We start from the raw sequence: 13,991 nt of genomic DNA, 5'->3' as shown, positions 1-13,991 counted from the left end.
TGAGAGTCGAGAGAGTGGGGTGCTGAGGATAACCGAATGGAGGACCTGAGGGAGGAGGAGGAGGCCTTTATGGTGAAAAGGAGTAGTAGTTCTGGCAGCACTTCCAAATGGAATGGTCCTGGAGGAGGAGGAGATGTGGGGATGCAGGAGGTGAGGGCTGGAGAGGTAGATTTGAGTCTCAGCAACAGATGAATCCATGAACCAAAATTCACAAAGCCCAGGGAATGGTGCAGATACACACTGGTGTTCTGGAAGTTTTTCTTTTAAAAAAAAAATACTGTTTAAGTGCTTGTGTCAAACACTGTTTTAAGTGCTGGGGTAGGTACAAGAAAATTAGGTTGGACATAGTTCCTCTCCCACATGGGGCTCACAATCTAAGTAGGAGGGAGAACTGAACAACTGAAGCACAGAAGTTTAGCAAACAATCATATCTGAGTGTGGTGTGCAGAGCACTGTATTAAGCGCTTGGGAAGAGTACAATGTAACAGACATTCCCTGCCCACAATGAACTTACAGTTTAGAGACAGAATTTGAATTAGGAGGTAGGTTCTCTTACTCCCAAGCCTGTGCTCTTTCCACTAGGCCATGCTGCTTCTTGATGCAATCTAGTATCCCCAGTTCTACCAACAACACATTTTTGCTACATGGTTCAGCCAAAACATTGTTAGGCGATATTTCTCCCAACTACATGAGGCTTTTTGGATGATGTGCCATGGTGCTGGGAGGAACCGTTTGTGGTAAATGCCAGAGGGGTTTCGCAAGAACAGAATTCTGGCATTACGAGAACAAACTGTACTGACCCTTTGGGGGTCTAAAAATACAATGCTTTTGTTCCTGCTAAACTAGATATGGGGAGTGGACCGGCAAAAGGACTGTCAGAGAAAGGTGGATTTTTCTTGTTTTTGTTTCCTTGCTCCTCATTTGTTTTCCCTTTTGTATTGGGCAGCACCAAATTCAAAGCACTTGTCTGTACTCACCACAGGACACCATGTGCTGGTTAGTTTGGCCCTGCCACTGATCTGGAGGTGCAAACCCAGTTTTCCATAAAACAGGAAGGGGGTAGGAGAGTAGTTCCAAACACAATCTGCATTTTTCCTTCTATTTAGGACTTGGTTCACTGATTTGCACAACATTTTTCAGATAGAAGTCCAGCCCCTCCTCTCTTTCCCCTCTGCCCCCCCAACAAAAAACAAAAAGCTAAACTTGTGGGCTTAGACACCACTGAAGCACAATGCTCCTGAACAGGTGGGTAACACAGTAGAGGCAGATATCATGACCATAAGCCCAACATTCTCCAAGCACTAGGGGGTCTCTCACTGATTGCGTGGCACCACACAGAACTGTTTGAGTACATCACAAAGTGGACAAGGAGAAAGTCACTTAAGCCTGTGGCCAATACAAGGTCTCAGGACTGGAATAATCAGCTCTGGCTCTCAACTGATTCATGCTCCCAGAGCCCTTTCTTTAAATACTTCTCCAAACAAATGATACTGCACAGGAGAATACAAAGCAGGCTCCTCAGGGCAGCTCCTGACAGTCTTGCATGCACCCAGATGGAGGGACGGGGAAGACGGGGAAGACGGGGAAGACGGGGAAGACGGGGAAGACGGGGAAGACGGGGAAGACGGGGAAGACGGGGAAGACGGGGAAGACGGGGAAGACGGGGAAGACGGGGAAGACGGGGAAGACGGGGAAGACGGGGAAGACGGGGAAGACGGGGGGGGGGGGGGGGGGGGGCGGCGGCAAGGAGTTGCACCCTTCCCTCTCAAATGTGGAATTTCCTGGGATCAAAGGTTCCTCCCACACATATAGGTGGGGAGAGTGTGGGAGACAAGAGGCCTGCTTCAGGGGAACATGTACAAGTAAATTAGGCAGGTGAGTGCTCATTTCAACCTTAAGGAACCCACTGAGTTATCTGTTAAAGTTTTAATGGAGATTGGTTTTTTATTGCAGACTGAGTTACCATAGATCTAATAACACTTTAGCTGCCCCTGGCCACTGAAAGTGATAGTTTATATCAAGGGTGAGTGGAACAGCCTGGCCAAGAGTCCCAGGGCAAGTCTCCTGTGGGCAACCCCAGCGGCCAGAGGACTACTGGGCCCAAAAAGAGTGGAGCACTCAGTCTGGAAGCTTCTGATGAGGTCGCAGGGGGAACTGCTACCTCAGGCTGCTTTCTTGGCATGTTTCAATGACAGTGCTGCGGGGCAAATATCATATGCCTTAGAGAGTACACACCCAAATGCTAGATGACAAGGGAGGTGGAGGGGTAGGCGAAATGAGGTTTAGGGGAAAAAAATCTCTTGAAGAGTGACTTTAGGAAGACGTATGGGAAGAGTGGTGGTCTGGTAGAAATGGAGGTGGAGGGAGTTTCAGGCCAGGAGGAGGATGTGGGTGAGGGATTGAGGTTGAGTAGGCTGGCATTAGAAGAGTGAAGTGTGTGGGCTGGGCTGCAGGAGATCAGCAAAGGTAGGAGGGAGAGAAGTGATCAAGTGCCCTTAAAGTCAATGACAAAGAGGTTCTGCTTGATGAGGAGGTGAATGAGCAGTGATTCTGAGTGGAGAGATAGGGACTGAAGAGTTTCCCAGAAAGAAGAAAAAATTATCCAGGCAGCAGAGCCAAGCACTTGGAAGGAGAGAGACAGGAGGCAGGGAAGTCAGAGAGTAAGCCAAAGCAGAAGTTGGAAATCCAAACTCCTCTATAAACACTATGTGGAGAGTTGACTCTGGAATTAGAGTTCTCCTTTGCATTGGGTGAGACAATTCTGCAGAAAGTTGTTCTGTGCTCCATCTTTTGGGAGGTCTACTGTTTTGAGAACATCTCTTTTTCCCCCCCAGACCATTTTAATCTGTAAACAGTTTTGGTTGTTAGAACCATTTGACAGAGCAGAACTCCTACAAAGACTGCTTCCAAGTGGAAAGAATGCAAGCAGTTTCTGATTATGCATCAGGCAGCACCCTCAACAAGATCAAAACAGCCTAGTTTAGCTTTAAATATCTGATGCAAGCTTGAGTCACGGAATAACTAATTGTGGGTGGTGGTGTAGTCTGGTGCAAGTGGTACTGGCTTGGGAATCTTGGCTCTGTCATCTTGGACAAGGCACTTCACACACCACTGTGTGGTTAGATCTAAGGAAAAAAAAGGGGGGGGAGAATAATTTTGGTTTCTTCCTACCCCACAGAGGTGAGGATAACAAAAGGAGATCAATGAGAAAGCCATGCGATTCATATTCAAGGTGGCATTAGTAAACCACTCTTTATGGTTCAAGTGCTGAATTGTCAACACTGTTGACTTAGAGTCCATGTATCTGGCCTTAGTTTTACTTGGTAAGTTATGAGCCATACACAATTTTATGGTGGACAGTTAAGGTGACTGCATTTTAATGGAACTGTCAGAGCCTAATGCAGTGAATTTCTAAAGCTGACCGTCTTTCAGCCAAGTCACAGCTCACCGGGCCTTCATTTACACTTGTGTCCCTGGTATATATGGCTGAAAAGTCAAGTCGGCTTGCCCTTCCACCTTGGGCAACTGTTCCAGTTTCTATGAGTCTTAGAGACAAGGATTGATGTTGCTGAATTCAAAGCCAACACTGGTACAGGGTCTCAGGAGTAACATATGAAAGAGGAGCCAGATTAGAGTTAGGACGGTACAGAAAAATGATCACAAAGTCAGCATTCCCCACTGGATGAGCTAGGGCACTTATTAGTACTCTGAATTGCTTTTTAAAAGAGGGGGGCACAATTACTACAGTCTCTCAACATTATCAAAGGTGGTTCTTGCCCAGAGAGTTAAGGGTTTCCCCCTCCCCTCTTTTCCCCCCTAGAAAGAGAGCTCTTGACAGACAATTCTTCCATCACCTCAGTGATGGTCTCAGATCTTGTAAACAGATGAGATTTGGGCAGGATGATGTTCTGTTTAAAATACTATTCCTGTAGTACTGCAAACAAGTCAAAACTGGAGGGAAGCCTGAAGAATTTAAAATAGAATGGAGGAATAAACCCTTGACCTGATGGTCAACTAATTGCAACTTTAAAGACTTAATTTAGGAAGCGGTGAACTTCTCCTCCTACTGAATTTAAGTTTCTGATCATGGCTTGAAGTGTAAGCTAAGATATGTGTGACAGGATATAAAAGTGAATAGCATACTTCTACATATTACCTCATCATGGACTGCTCACCTACGTCCTGCCTCTTGCCTGAAAAACTCCTCCCACTTCATATCCTCATATCCAACAATTACTCTCCCCACCTTCAAAGCCCCTATTGCACAATTCCAAGAGGCCTTACCTAAGCTCTCATTTCCTTTTCTTCCACTCCCTTCTACATCACCCTGATTTGCTCTCTTTATTCACCAGCCCCACAGCACTTTCATACATATCCATAATTTAATGTCTGTCTCCCCCTCTCTAGACTGTAAGCTCGTTGTGGGCAGGGACTGTGTCTACCAACTCTGTTTTACTCTCAGGTGCTTAGTACAGTACTCTGCATACAGTAAGTGCCAAATAAATGTGATCAACACTACCTGCAAGCTGTGTTCATATACTTTACCAATTTGGCAAGTAGGGTACATGTTTCATTCCATTTGGACTTCATCTTTAGAAGCCTTTAGGATTTCTTATTTAGAAGCTGGCCAATTCTACCCCTGAACTGTGAAGCAGAAATGTTTTGAAGGCAGCTAACTCAATTATCTATGGTAACAGGAGACAGCATGGAGAATTTAAACTCCTAGATTACCCAAGAGTGATTTCTGCTATTCCTTATAGCATCCCCCAACTGTCCTCTTATTCACACCTCTTCTTGCAAGGTTGACCAATTTGGCTTTTGTCTGTTTCCTCTTCCCACCCTCAGACAGCAGTGCCAACAGGGAGGAAACACACAAAGAGCCTTAATACCCTAGATACTCCTGAACAAAACTGAAATGCTGAATTACATCCTGACAAGCAGTAGGCTATAGAGGCAGCTAAAGGAACCCATGTAAGTGGTACTAGTGTCTCTTCCTTTGTTACCCCAGTTGCCATCATCTTTGTGCCCTGGTGAAGGTATATACAGTGGTCGGAGGGGAGAAGCCAGGTAGACAAGCAGTGGGGCTTAACGGATAGAGCACAAGCCTGCTTTGCGACCCTGGGCAAGTCGCTTCAATTCTCTGGACCTCAGTTACCTCACCTGTAAAGCAGGGATTAAGACCGTGAGTTCCCTTTGGGACCCGACTGTCCAACCTGATTAGCTTGAATCTACCCCAGTGCTTTTTTTTTTTTTTTTTTAATATTTGTTCAGTGCTTACTATGTGCCAGGCACTTAGTACCAAAAAAAGGGACCTGAAGAGGCTGAAGTTGACCTGCCATTAAGTTTGGTCTGTTTACAGATGAAGTTTCTGCCAGCAAAGCTACCTACACACTATAGTTTGTCTAGCTTTCCCCATGCAATGTTTAGTAAGAAATAATTTCTAAGAGTCAGCAATATAGCATTAAGTGAACACTTAACTGGCAAGGAATCAAAATGTCCAATTTGGGCCACAGGGCCCAACAGCAGAGTACCTACATTAGCTACAGCACAAAGTATAGCAAGCTTTCACAGCCAACTCAAGCTGAAGTTTTCACAGCCAACTCAAAAACCAGGATCCTGTCACCACAGAAGAAAAAAAAACCAAAAACCACACTCCCTAGATCTTCATTTCTACTACAGGCAATCCTCAGACTTACACTTTGACTTAAAGATGCAGTTTGTAGGAACCAACTGTCTCATAAGAATGGCATATGACCCATGGTCAGGTGCCTATTTTTACTCAAGTTACTCAGGCCACTCTAATCAGATGAGTAATAGCTAAATTAATCATTTTCAATTAGTCTACTCAATGAAGTTCATTGAGGGCAGAGATTGTGTCCAGTAACTATTCTCCAAGCACCTAGAACTTAGTGCTTTACAGAGGTGCTCAATAAAGACTATTGACTGAAAGCAGTAATGATATTGGCATTAGTCTAGTACAATGTGTATTATTATCTCTTCCTAAAAAGTTTTAAACCCCTTTTCCCCCCAACCCATGAGCCTGCTTTGGGGGGAATGGGGATTTCTCTTTTAAACTCCCTGACCTATGTCTTGTTTGCCTATCTCCCCCTTCCTACCCACAACACACACACGTTCCTCCCCACTGCCCAACAGTGCTTTTCTAAGTTTAAGTATCCTAGTATGTAGCCAAGGACAGCTTCTTCTCTGGCTACAGCTTCCCCTTGACAGGACTAGGATGGGAGGGCAGAGAGGAGGTCTGGAAGGAGACCACTGCCATGTACAGTTTACAAATAAAAGAAAAAAAATCCAACAAAAAACCACAAATATACGGGGGGGAAAGGGTGCATGAGGAGAGCTGCACACTTGATTGCCAGGTGGAGTTACCAGGGAGGCCTAACATTACTATTTTACCTTGGATGAAGCATTGTTCTTCTGTAGGCAATAAGTGGAATTTGGGTTATACAAAAAGAGGCTAATGCCACTCAGCCAGAACAGGGTGTTAACTTAGAAGTGTTGGAAGCATCAGCCGTTAGGACTTAAAGTCTTTTGGATGGATGATTGGGTTCCAGTGAACTACCACCTCATGTTTTAAGAAAACAATTCCCAGGAAGAACCCATGGTCTACTGGTTAGAGTTTGGCTATTTATGCAACTTAGGACTCTGGTTACATTACTAGGATAGCAAGATGCACAACTTGCCTAAAAGAGGACAGTTACATTGAGTCTTGTACAGGTGAGGTCATGCCACCTTGGCAAAAAGGTTCCATTTCAGCGGGAACCACAGAGTGACAAGATTAAGCAAGATTACCTGCTCATTCAACTGATGCCAAAGCTGGGGAGGAGGCATACATATGTGTGTATATATGGTAGTGGAGAGATGTCGTTATCACAGTGCAGAGACTAGGTCTGGGACTTGCTCGTCATTAGTGGCCAAGTTGTTCTTTGGTTCAGGGGGCACTGCATCTCATGTGGGTACATGAGTGCCACACTAGCCCACTTTAGGATATGGACACTAATGCACCTTGTCTGGCCCCTTGCCATTTACTTAAGAATTGCTCAGGTACCAGAAATTAAGATGGGAAAGTTATGGCCTATTTATTGCCAACAGAATATGTGCTTGAGTTTTTGCACCAGACTCTTTACACTCTTGGTTCCCATTTGCCCACTGGAACACTGCTGGATAAGTGGTAGGAAATTTTCAAAAAATACATAAATAATCAGGTACGGTCTGTGGCCAGAACAGTTTAGTATATGGCTACGATCTTTGTTTTTTGGGAGAGATTTAATGCTCTGTGCCGTGACTCAGGAGTGAGCCCGTTGGTGGGCAGGGATTATCTGTTGCCATATTGTATATTCCAAGCGTTTAGTACAGTGCTCTGCACACAGTAAGCACTCAATGAATACAATTGAATAAGGAGAACCTAGAACCAGCTGTGTTCATGATCTGTTGTATAAACAGTATGGAGAGGAAGATGCCAAACACCCGTGACCAGGAAATAGAGATGGAGCAATCAGGACTGAGACTTACAGTTCTAACCTAAATGTCATATCAGTTGCTTGACAGTAGTAGGTGTTAGGAAAGACCTAAAGCAGCAACAGCAAACTGGTGAGAGTTCTGATACAGGAAGATGCAAATGTGAGCGTAGGCTTGATTTTAGTGTCACTGCAGTCGCTTCACCTAAGCGATCCTTAATACCTTTGAGACAGTCTCTCTACCCATAAAAGGAGAGGCTCTATGGCTTGGGTACAGGCCAGTGATCAAAAGTTGGAATCTAAGCTAGGTTCTGGCCAGAGTACAGGAAAAAAGGTCTGAGAGAATTTAAGCGCACCCACATCTGCTAACCCCATGTTCATTACAGTTCGGAAACAGAGAATCAAGGAGGGTTCTGGTTTAATACCATCCACAAGTAGACTGTGAGGGAAGAATGTTGTGTGCATGTATGTGGTGTAGGTCAAGGCTTGATATGGCTAAGCTTCCCTGCCTCACTTATGGTACCATAGGGGACTCTTTTGGCAACTCCTCAATTTAACAGTAAAAACCATGAGTGACAAGGGTGTAAAGCATTTGGCTAGCGAGAAGCAAAATCACAGCTTTGGAATTTGTAGCAAATTCAATCATTTTTGACCATTTTCCAACCTATTAAAATCAATGTGATTGCCAAGAACACTCTCCCGCCTCCCACACACTTTGGATCACCATACAGTGAGTTATCTTATGCTGCAGGACTACTCCTGTGTTAAACATGGTGACTATTAAGAAGTTAGTATGGCATGCACAAGCCATTTTGACACCTTGGCATCCTAGATCCTGGCAGGCTTGTCAGACAGATGCCCATAGTTCTGGCAGAATTGAATAGAAGGATCACAGCTTATTTACTGATTATGTACAGGGTGCACCATATTAAGCTCTAGGAGGATTTAAGCTCCTTGTACTCATGCCTCAAGCTGGTCTGGGGCTTAAATTCGTTACTTTACCCATCCCGTTCTCCCCCCGTCCCCCAAAACCTTGTTTGTTATACCTGGAAGAGGCCCCAATTAAACTCTGCTTCAGAGTTTTTGGCCAAATATTCTGGGCTCAGGAAAGTTGAGAAGTGTTCACTTGGAATCAAGCAATAGTATTTGGGCACATTAGCATTAATACACACGATCCTTTCTCTCAGGGAGCTTACATTATTACTATTAGAGTGTATCTCCTCTTTGTAACAAAGTATAAGATTACTCTCACCTCCCATCCTGTAGCACTTAAGTGGTAGAAGGCAAAGTAAATTAGCTTGAAGAACCAAGATGTAATGGGAGAGATTAGATAAGTAGGAGGGAGAAAGGTGACAGAGATCCTTAAAGCCAAATATAAGGGATTTCAGTTCGATGAAGAATGGGTAACCATTGGAGGGACCCTGTCCAATTTCATATTGGAAGTGGGGTTTAAACTAGGTACTAGAGGAAACCTCTCAGGGTCACACCTGGAGAGTTTCTAGTACTCTAGTCTAGACTACAGGAGGGAGAGTCAAGCAGAGGCATACCCATTCCATTCCTAGCTTGGGCTGTGGCTAGCAAGTGGAAGGCAATCTGCTACAAGTCAAAACTCACCTGTGCTGGGCAGCAGCAGCATGGGAGAGAGTTGAGGGTGGAGACTCGAGTTTACTGCACAGAGGGAGGCAGTGGTAAACCAGTTCCATATTTTTACCAAGAAAATACTATGGATTCACTACCAGAACGACTGCAGATGGAGGTGGGGCGTTCTGGGAGAGAAGTGTCCATGGCATCGCTACGGGTTGGACATGACTCGACAGCATAAGACAACAACTAGAGGAAAAGAGGGGGGTAGGGAGTGTTCACTACTGACCAAGTATTGAGGGTCTAGGAGGAATGCAGATGTGGAAGAGTGACAGCTATCCTGTCAAATATGTAGCTCTTAGGGAGGATAGACTGAGAGTGTAAAGTCTATGATCAGGAACAGGCCAGTTGTGCCTAGAGGGAGAACAGGGTGTAGACAGACTGTACATGAATGCTATAGTAGGTAGGTGGGAGGTGGTCAGGACTTGGACAAAGTCCAAATTGACAGCGAGCCTAAGATCACCCAGTTCTGATCCTTCAAGAAGCCAATTTGAGGTTAGCTATTTGGGACATAAATCACTTAGACTGAATTTAAAAACCTAGTTACAATGCTCACAAGGAATGCCATTAATCAGTAATTGACCACTCCATTAAGGTGATGGATCACAACTTCCCTCATTCAGATCATGGTACCTTTTAAAAAGTGCTTGAGTACTAGCAGGCAAAATAAGATTGCAGTGAGGTGGTAGAGTGAAATCGCAAAAGTTAAGGCTTTTGGGGGCCACAACAGAGTTAGAATATGGTTGGTCAGGACAAATCTTCCTCCTTGACTCAGCAAACTACAAGATCCGTAGAGTCAGATCATAACCCATGTTCGCTAGAACACAATGGCAGACATAAAGAAAGTCCTTATTGCACTGTGCTCTCTATGGGTAAAAGAGTCAGAAGAAAATGGTGTGCATACACCAGTGACAACTTGTAGCTCTTGCTTTTTTAATCCCTCAGCAGCAGAGATGAACAGCAATTTAAGAATCCCAGTAAGTGTCCCCAAAACCAATATTAACCTGAAACCTTCCAAAAAGGTAGTTCAGTTCCTGCAAGACACATCTACAGAGAGGATGTCACAGAACAGTGAGATTATCTACAATAAAAACTTGCTAAAACCTTGTTTTAAGTGAGACCATATTCACTTCATCAGTAGCATCTGAAGCAAGAATTCCCCCACTAATGTAATATTTCTGAAAAGCCTAGGTTAATGGGTTACTGAAATTTGATTCTTGGTCATTGTTTAGGAGGCAAGGCTCTTCTTGAAGCTGAACAGAAAGCCTGGTCAAGGAATAAGATGCTATGAGCAGTCAGGGTTAAGTTAGTAAAAACAGCTAGAATTGTGTATTTCTACAGGTGTTTGGGGTTTTGTGATTAAAAGGCTTAAAACAACCCAAAAAACCACCCATTCTACATCCAGAGCAGAGAGTTACACCAGTCCTACACTCCATTTTCAGTCTCCAGACAGTAATCAAGCCATTCCAGTTAGGCTACTTCACAGCCCTCTGCTTCAGGTCACAACTCTGTAAAATGATCCATTTAAAGCTTGAATCAGTACTTTTCTACTCACTTGCCCTTGAGGAATTCCACTTACTGCATGGTGAGGGGGTTGAAGGCACAAGTTTACTGCATTAGCTTCCACACCCCCCCCCCAAAAGTCAAGGACTTGCCCAAGCTGAAGGCTGTACTTGTAATGGTGTACTCAAACTGTTTTCTTTACTCAGTAAAGCGTGGTAAACATTAAGTGTAAGGGTTGGCTATGACTGGAAAAAAGCCCCTTCTTGCCTTACCCCACTTTTGAAGAGGTTACTCAGCATAAGCAACAGCTCACATTATCAGCTGGGAGAGACTGCAAGATAGTTAACCACTGCCAGAGATTTGGGTTTCTATGAGTTTTGGTACCGGAGATGGACACTGGAAAGTTTTGAAGCTTTAATTATCTGCTTTTTGGGCATTTCAGGGGATTAGAAAGCAGCAACATCTTTATTTGCAGAGTTCAGGTTTTTAAGAAGTTTTGGGGGCAGGGGGGAATGGAGGTAGAAAGAATGAGATAAATGTTTAAGTTGGGGTTGAAAGCAGTTGAGAGTTATACTTTATCCAAGATCCTCTAGACTATAAGCTTGTTGGGGGCAGGGAACGTGTCTACCACCTCTGTTATATTGTACAATCTCAAGCACACAAATACCAATGAGTAGTATTTCTTCACTAATATTACTCTAGTGTCCACAGATGATTAAAAGAACATTCAATACTTCAGTTACTTTTGGCATATACATTAAGGCACCCTGCTCACATTTCTGACTCCAAGATCTGGATATTAAGTTTTGGACCGGCAAGCTCTATGATGTGAGGAGACAGATGACAAGAAGGTAGGCAGAAAGTGACCATGGGTGCCAGTTATTTGAGGAAGTGCCAAGTTCCTTCTCCACACTCCAGAAGTCCCCACAGAAAAATACAAATTTATTGCATTTAGAAATAACTACACCTAGCTATTATTCTAAAGTTTAGAGACAGTGAAGGTCTTGATAAGTTGGGTGAAGTCTACAGCAAATCAACCATAGCAGTTAGGAAGAGCTTACTGAAGAAGTTCAAGGGCAGAAGTCAGATAAAACCCTTAAAGAGCCATTGCACACCTACGTTCTGTTTTTAATAGGACCTTATCTCATATCCCCCCCCTCCCCGCCGGCGGGCAGTAGGGTGAACACTGATTGAGCAGATATAACCCCTAGCCACCCCTTCTCAGGATCACACCTGGAGAGTTTCCAGTACTCTACCAGTCTCGACTCCAGGAGGGAGAGTCAAGTAGAGGCATACCCATTCCATTCCTAGCTTGACCAGTGGCTTGTGAGTGGAAGGCAATCTGCTACAAGTCAAAACTCACCTGTGCTGAGCAGCAGCGGCATGGGAGAGAGTAGAGGGTGGAGATGTGTTGACTGCACGGAAGGAGGCAATGGTAAACCACTTCTTTTTACCAAGAAAACACTACGGATATACTACCAGAAGGACTGCAGATGGAAGTGGGGCATTCTGGGAGAGGTGTCCATGGCGTCGCTATGGGTCGAAGACGACTTGACGGCATAAGATAAGACAACCCCTAGCAAACTGAGTAGAGCTAATGAAGCTGGGGGAAGAAGAGAGGAGGAGAAGCAGCATAAAGGTCATTGCTGGAGCGGCAAAACACTTGAGGATCCCTACAAATTCTTGTCTGTCGGTTTACCTAGTGTTCCTGAGTTTTCCCAGCATCCAAAAGCTTTTTGGGGGAAGGAGGGGAAGAGGAGGTAACAGTTTGTGATTTTTAAAGACCGCAAACTGTAGACTGTCAGCTCTTTATGGACAGTGAATGCATCTAACAACTCTGTTGTGCTTTCCCAAGTGCTTAGTAGAGTGCTCTGCCCATGGTAAGTGCTCAAATACCATTGATTGATTGCAGAGTTAAAGATCTGGTTCTGGCTTCAAAGATTTTTTTTACAGTTTAACTTGCAACATCGGTGATCCTTCTACAGTTTTACAAGTACAGAAGACGTCAAGCTGCCTAGGATATTGCTCTGACGTCTCTTTCATCAAGTAAGCACAAATTCCACATAGTTCTCATGCCTGGTCACCAGGGTTTGCAGTTCTGTGTGTGGTCTCATGCAAGGAGAGATCTTAATTAGAACTCCTGAGTCCCAACCACTGAATCCACCAGGCCTGATCATTTGACCACCTGTGGACAAAATATTGTATCATCTGCTTGGAAGAAAAGACCACCATCAGTAGGTATGATTCCTACTTTTAAGGAGTTTATGACCTGGTGTGTGTGCGCACGCTCAGGGGTGACAATTAAGAGGAGAGGGGAAGACAGAGTACATACACAAATCAGTACTTAATAGGGTAGGATATATGCAAGAGGTCTATAGGAGGTTGTGAGTCCTTTAGCAAAGGGGATGAAGAGGAAGCAGGGGGTTGGGGGGGAATGCAAAAATCCCTACAACTAAGCAGCAGCAGAGTGGACTGGGGGGTGGAGAGAAGAGAGAAAGCCTTGGCCTTTTGAAAGAATGTTGGGCTCTTCATTTGGGTGGCTTGAAAGCATAATTTCACCAGATCTGGGAGCAGCAGGGTTAGATTTGGTGAGCAGGCCTTGGCACTGGGAACATAGCTCTGTTTTAGAACAAGACTGTAAGCACCTTGTTGGGAAGGGATCATGTTCCCTATTGCACTCTCCCAAGCACTTAGTGGCCTGCACTTAGTAGACACTCGAGAATTACTGAAGGAGATTAGAGGCAGGCATTTACATCCAAACTGCTTCCCTCTCCCACTTAAGGGGAAAGCACCACTTCATTCTTCCTCTAAAACACTTCCTGGGAGTAAAGCCAACAAAGGTAAGGAATTTTTAGGTGTCTGCTGGGCAAGAGAGCACTTCACTTTTCACAGCTGTACTATAGAAAGAGCTACACCAAAATGTGGCTTACACTGATGGACTTCCTGTTTTTTTCCACCCATCTTGATAGAAGACAATAAAAGTTTGCCCATGCCCAAGGCTAGACACTGATGCAATGGATTAAGACTTGTTAATTACTCTCCCCTTTCCTGCCAACCACACTTATAGATGTGAGATTTGGTATCTTTAAATAAATGGTATTTGAGTGCTTACTATGAGCAGGGCATTGTACTAAGCACTTGTGAGGGCATAACGCAGCAGAATTTGCAAACTCGATCCCTGCTAATAACGATCTTATTGTCTAGAGGGTTGTTCAGAGCAATTTGAATTGCTCTGAATCTTTGCACAATGGTAATACTGAAATTGGGCAACAAGTCCTGAATTAGTCCACTATTCACACAGACCCTCTACAGGCCAGAACACATGACCCATGGGTCTTTAAGGAAAGGACAGGGGAGGGCTACTGCCCCAACAGG

General features: G+C 44.4%; 1 protein-coding gene and 2 non-coding genes across 3 annotated transcripts in view; 2 read left to right on the top strand and 1 right to left on the bottom strand.

The window, feature by feature from the left end:
• Window positions 1–13,991, bottom strand: part of RAB7A (RAB7A, member RAS oncogene family) — a 54,909-nt gene that overhangs the window by 13,475 nt on the left and 27,443 nt on the right. The window lies entirely within an intron of this gene.
• On the top strand, window positions 8,942–9,076 carry LOC114807212. Its single transcript, XR_003755264.1, has one exon. It is a non-coding gene; the product is annotated as a small nucleolar RNA SNORA7 (small nucleolar RNA).
• On the top strand, window positions 11,832–11,969 carry LOC114806899. The gene has a single exon (XR_003754953.1). It is a non-coding gene; the product is annotated as a small nucleolar RNA SNORA7 (small nucleolar RNA).

This window comes from Ornithorhynchus anatinus, chromosome X1 (genome assembly GCF_004115215.2).
Source record: "Ornithorhynchus anatinus isolate Pmale09 chromosome X1, mOrnAna1.pri.v4, whole genome shotgun sequence".
Taxonomy (NCBI): Eukaryota; Metazoa; Chordata; class Mammalia; order Monotremata; family Ornithorhynchidae; genus Ornithorhynchus; species Ornithorhynchus anatinus.
Note: the sequence above shows the minus strand (reverse complement) of the source record. Positions and strands in the feature narration are given on the sequence as shown.